Source organism: Mandrillus leucophaeus, unplaced genomic scaffold (genome assembly GCF_000951045.1).
Source record: "Mandrillus leucophaeus isolate KB7577 unplaced genomic scaffold, Mleu.le_1.0 Scaffold1008, whole genome shotgun sequence".
NCBI classification, from domain to species: domain Eukaryota; kingdom Metazoa; phylum Chordata; class Mammalia; order Primates; family Cercopithecidae; genus Mandrillus; species Mandrillus leucophaeus.
In genome coordinates this window covers 1,039,154-1,045,236 of record NW_012098188.1, presented here as the reverse complement: position 1 = coordinate 1,045,236, position 6,083 = coordinate 1,039,154, and the positions used below count along the sequence as shown (strand labels likewise).

The 6,083-nt window shown below is 40.7% G+C and overlaps 1 protein-coding gene across 1 annotated transcript in view; it reads left to right on the top strand.

The window, feature by feature from the left end:
* The first annotated feature begins 5,594 nt into the window (after positions 1-5,594).
* The window catches only part of STS (steroid sulfatase (microsomal), isozyme S), a 206,672-nt gene continuing 206,183 nt past the window's right edge, over positions 5,595-6,083 (top strand). Inside the window, exon 1 of the mRNA XM_011974178.1 lies at positions 5,595-5,945. The gene's annotated coding sequence lies outside the window, so the exon portion shown is untranslated. The remainder of the gene's footprint in view (positions 5,946-6,083) is intronic.

Here is a 6,083-nt window from a genome sequence, read left to right as displayed (position 1 = left end):
ACAGATTTTCAATGTAGATAAAACAGCCTTCTACTGGAAGAAAATGCCACCCATGACTTTCATAGCTAGAGAGGAGAAGTCAGTGCTAGGCTTGAAAGCTTCAAAGGACAGGCAGACTTTTGTGTTAGTGGCTAATGCAGATGGTGACTTTAAGTTGAAGCCAATGCTCATTTACAATTCTGAAAATCCTAGTGCCCTTAAGAATGATGCTGAATCTTCTCTTCCTGGGCTTTGTAAATGGAACAGCAAAGCTTGGATGACAGCACATCTGTTTACAGCATGGTTTACCGAATATTTTAAGCCCACTATTAAGAATTACTGCTCAAAAACAAAGATTTCTTTCAAAATATTTCTGTCCACTGACAATGTACCTGGTCACCAAAGAGCTCCGATGGAGATGTACAAGGAGATTCGTGTTATTTTCAGGCCTGCTAACATGATGTCTATTCTGCAGCCCATGGATTGAGGAGTAACTTCAATTTTCAAGTCTTATTACTTAAGATATGCATTTCTTAAGGTTATAGATGCCCTAGTGATTCCTCTGATGCATCTAGGCAAAGTAAATGGAAAACCTTCTGGAAAGGATTTAGCATTACAGATGCCATTAACAACATTCAAGATCCATGGGAAAAGACGAAAATATCAACGTTAACAGGAGTTTGTAAGGAGTTGATTCCAATTCTCATGGACGACTTTGAGGGGTTCAAGACTTCAGCGGAGGAAGTAACTGCAGGTGTGATAGAAATACCAAGAGAACTAAAATTAGAAGTGAAGCCTGAAGATTTGACTGAGTTGCTGCAATCTCAGGATGAAACCTGAACTGATGAGACACTGCTTCTTAGGGATGAGAAAAGAAAGTAGTTTCTGGAGATAAAAATCTATTCCTGGTGAAGATGTTGTTGAACATTGTTGAAGTGACAACAAAGCATTCACTATATTAACATAAACTTAGTTGATAAAGCAGCAGCAGCAGAGTTTGAGAAGACTCCATTTTTTCTTTTTTTTTTTTGGAGACAACGTCTTACTCTGTCGTCCAAGATGGAGTGCAGTGGTGCGATCTTGGCTCACTGCAACCTCAGCCTCCCGGGTTCAAATGATTCTTGGGCCTCAGCCTCCTGAGTAGCTGGGAATACAAGTGCGCACCATCATGCCTGGGTAATTTTGGTGTGTGTATTTTTGGTAGAGATGGGGTTTTGCCATGTTGGCCAGACTGGTCTCCAACTCCTGACCTCAAGTGATCTGCCTGCCTCTGCCTCCCAAAGTGCTGGGATTATAGGCATGAACCACCGTGCCTCACCGAAAGAGAACTTTTTTGTAAAAGAAAGAATCAACTGATGTGGCAAACGTCATTGCTGTTTTATTTTTTAAAATTGCCACAGCCACCCCAACCTTCAGCAACCACTACTCTGGTCAACAGTCAATGTCAAGACAACACCTTCCACCAGCAAAAGAATTACAACTCACTGAAGGATGACATGATCCCTAGCACTTTTTTTTTTTAAACAATAAAATGTATTTAAGGTATGTATATTTTTTAGACATAATGCTATTGTACACTTAATAGAATACAGTATAGTATAAACCTAACCTTATGTGTACTGGGAAACCAAAAACTTATTGTGACTAATTTCATTGCGATGTTTGCTTTACTGTGGTGGTCTGGAACTGAACCCACAATAGTTCTCACATATGCCTGTATCCAGTTTACTTAAAGATTCTAAATAAAACCATACTGCTTTTATTTGAAAGAGAGAGCTAGAAAAAAGAAAAGGATATTTTACACCTGCATGCCTAGAATCTGCTGAATATTTGTGTTGCCAGCTGGACAAAACTCTTATCTATCTGCAGAATTTTGCATTTTAAGTTTTACCCCCTTCTCAATTATTCTAGAAACAGAAACAGCTGCAGTGGACAACCAACCACTTACCACAAGAACGTAAGCTTGGCATGGTTCAGGTCTATTAGAAAACAGAACCAAAGGGAGCTAAGTCTATAATTTGATGCTGTTTCTCCGATATACAATATAGCATCTTACTCCAAATCTCTTTGTTCCCTTAATAGGAACACACGTGCCTTGTGCTTTCTATATTCCAGAAGACTTTTCAGTTTTCAGAAACAACAGATTACTCATTGATTACACTGTAGTGAAAGGCCAATCATGGCCCCTGAGATAAGGGCTCACCTCTGTCCCAAGCCCTCACACTGGCCTCCACCCTCAGCCATCTCCTTTGCAAATGTGGAAGAGAACCTACATTTCACCTAGCAAGGTTAAAACCAAAGGGTGCACTGTCAGCCCCCAGAGGAGACGGGGCAAAGAAAGAATGTGAACCTACCACCAGAGTTGCTTTGACATCCAGAGCAAGACCCATTACAAATGATGGAAGGAGGGGAGGTTGTGATTACTATCTCATTCCAACTAGGATCTCTGCACGTTCTGGGGTTGAACAATAACCACCTATTATGGAAGCATGCGGAATGATCCTTCACTTTGCTCCACCCTCCTCAGAAATGTGCCAAAACTCTTAGAAACCTCACTTGGAATGAATGACTTGATAACATCAAGTAGTAAGAACCGACTGAGGCTGAAAAGCTTGTCAGCTGCACTTTTAAACCTCATCAGACGTATTTCATGGGGTCAAATGACAACATACGTAGATTCTTCTGACAATATGTCTAGGGCATGCGCTAATATTACGTAAGAAAAATCTATTTTTGTCATCAGCTATATGGATGTTCCGGTGTCTAAAGAAACAGCCTACATGAAGTTAACAAAGAATGATAGCGCGAAACACACTCATGCTATGTCTGTGGAATTTTGGCCACACAGTGGACATGACTGTCAACTGTCTCAAGCAGCCTACAATCCCATCGGTACTGGGCTTGGTGATCCCCACAGAGACTCTACCTCCGTGCCCTCTTAGTGTCTCCTGGGCCCCAGACAGTGAGGCAGGCACTTACAGTCTCAAGTGCTATTATTTGGCAAAGAGGAAGCTATGGGAGTGCAAGAAGGCACAGAAGAGGTCTTCATTTTACTATATAAAGGTGAAGCAGAAGTCACTCATTAAAATCCTGCAATCTGGATTTATAAAGATGTGGTGTATTATGGTCAACACTGCAAATGTTCTTATTACCCTTCGCAGATCTACCTTATTATTTTATGATATTTAAGAATTTGGAAATAAGCTTATTTTCCTTTGATTTTAAAAGGATTTTAAATAATTCTGTGTTAGACTCCAAGAAAACCACATTTTACACATACCACATTTTACATACACCAAAACTCCTAATTCTGAATATTCTTAATACCCATCCTCTGCCTGGCCCTCCCAGCATAGCCATTATCAACAGACAAGATCTTGAGTTTCTCCGCAAAGACCTAGACCCATGCTGCCCAAGCCAGTAGCCACTCACCAAGTGAGGCTACAGAGTGCTTGAAATGAGGCTAGTTCAAACTGAGATGTGTTGTATGTATAAAACACACACAGATTTTGAGGACCTAGTATCAAAATTAATGTCAAAAACTTCAATGATTTTCTTATATTGACTTTGTATTAAATAATATTTTTGATACATTAGGTTACATCATTCAAATCAATGTCATCTGTATCTTTTTACTTATTAAAAGTTGCTCCCCAAAATTTCTACCTGGCTCAATTCTGCGAGACAGAACTGCTCTGGACAACAAACTATCTTCTCTTTTAAAGAAATTGGGACCATCTTTTGTGTTCCTAATTTCGGTTATTTACAAAAGGAATCATCTTCCCTGTCCAGCTGCTGAGATACTGTTTAATAACTGTCATCTTCTTCTTTCAAAATCATTCCAGTTTTTAACTAATCCCAGTCCCCTATTCTCTTTTTCTGAGTGGCATTTGACAGCAAAAATTATTAATATTACCTAAATCATAACTGACTGTTACCTTGGTAATGAGAAACAGAATCCAAAGTGTTTTTTGTTTTGTTTTGTTTTGTTTTTAAAAAAAGGACAACAGCATCGTACATGTCAAACACATGGGAAAGTGTCCCGGCTTTCTTCCTGGTCAACATTTCCTCTAAAATCTCCATTTACTTCCTCATTCTCCTCTGATTAAACAAGCTTCTCCTCTAATGTTAACAATCCTCCATGAAACTATTCGTTTTCAATTTTACTTCCCCAAGTATGCAAGTATTGGGGCCACATCGACAAATAGAACTTCCTAGGAAAATGCACTCAAAATTCCCGAAAAACAGACCTACTGTAAAACAACTCATTATAAATTGATAATATATTGTTATGCAAACAATACATACACTGAAGTGAGGTGCTAAAGAATGAGAGCAGGCATAATCTGGTAGATTAAAGTGGTACATTCTGGAAAGCTGTGTTTTGTATTTATACATTTGATGAAAGAATGGGATAAGCAAAGTTATATTTCCAAGAAAGTTTTGCAAGGCCTTACCACCTCAAAGAAGAGGTAGGGCAGGAAAGGAGGAAATGGGCAGAAAATGAGGGAGGGGAATAAGAAGTATGGCTTATTTTTCCAAATAGCACTAATTCTTCGTTATCTGACTAGATCAGAGGATTGGGTAACAATGTGAGGTCAATGCTTGTAATGCCATTTAAGTCACATTCATCACTTCAGGGCATGGTTATGTGCGAATCTAGAATCAGAATGAGGCATCAAGCTCATTTAGAAGTTTAATAAATTTAATTTTAATGAGACATCTTGTTGGGTATTAAAATTCATGAGACTCCCAGAACAGGTTCTCTGGACCTTTATTAGAGGGTAAGAAATTTATTTGACAATTTAGCTTCTTGACCACCGGAGTAGGAAAATTCATGTCTACAAACTATACCTATGTATCCCAGAAGCTTTCTGACATTGAGTCATTTCAAATTTAGTAGCTGCATACACCGTTGGCTCCAATTAGTGACCTCTATGGGGATTTTTTTTCCTTTGGAATTTATCAGTTTATACCTGTGTGTTCATAAAATGAAGAGAATGGTTTCTGTGTGCCTTTTTAAAACAAAACACTGCTAGTGAATTACCCAGCAATATGATGAGCAGAAACAAGGTCACATTCACAATTTAAGATGAGCTCAACATCATTTATATTTAGAACGGGATCAATCTAGAATCGGTTGTCAGCTTGGCTTCTTATTAGCTGTGTGACCTTGGGCAAGTAGCTTTACCTCTCTGAGCTTCAGGGTTTTTTCTTTTTTTTTTAATTACTGAAATGCAAATACTTCCTCCTAACTTGCAGGGTTTTGAAATGAAGGAATGATATACGTAAACAAGCAGGTCAGCTGTCTACACAGAGTATGCAGACGTTTATAGATATATGAAGCCTCCTGGTGATTATGTGTCACAGTGTTGTGTTGAGGCTTTGGGTAGAGCTCAGCATAGTTCTGTCTTGAGTTAAAAACAGGGTTTTATTCTTTGAATTCTACTTGAATTCCTCTTGGCTGGTGAAGTTCATATGTGCTATGACTGACTACCTTAGTACACTGCCAAGTGTTTCTTAATGCCTCGGATTGATAGAGCAGCGGTTCTCAAACGTTCACGCACTTGTTAAAATCAGATTCTGATTGGGCAGGGGTAGGGTGGGGCCCCAACTTCTACATTTACAAGTGGCCCCCAGGTGATGTCCCTGGTGCTGGTCACCCTAGGCAGCCAGACCACTTGACAGACCTTCTGTGCCTCTACGCTGCTGACGGCGCGGGATAATTCCTTATGGTTGCACAGGGCACTCCTGTGCACTGCGGGAAGTTTAGCAGTATCGCTGGTCTAGACCCCACTAGATGCCAGTGACCCCATCACTCCACGCCAGCTGCGACAGCCAAAATGTCTCCTGACATCGCCATTGCCAGATGCCCTCAGGGCGGCAAAACCGCCAGGTGGAGAACCGCTACCATGTAGGATGCTACCATCAAGGTGCGCCCACAGCAGCAACCTTGGAGCAGGCAGGCAAGTATCCTCCAGGCTAGCTTGCAGACGGGGAAACTGAGGCTGGGCACCTCTCAAGGTCGCACGCCTGGATAACCGAAAAGACAGCGCGGAGGTCCCGCCGCGCCGCACTCTGCGGAGAGGACGCGGAGCCGCGCG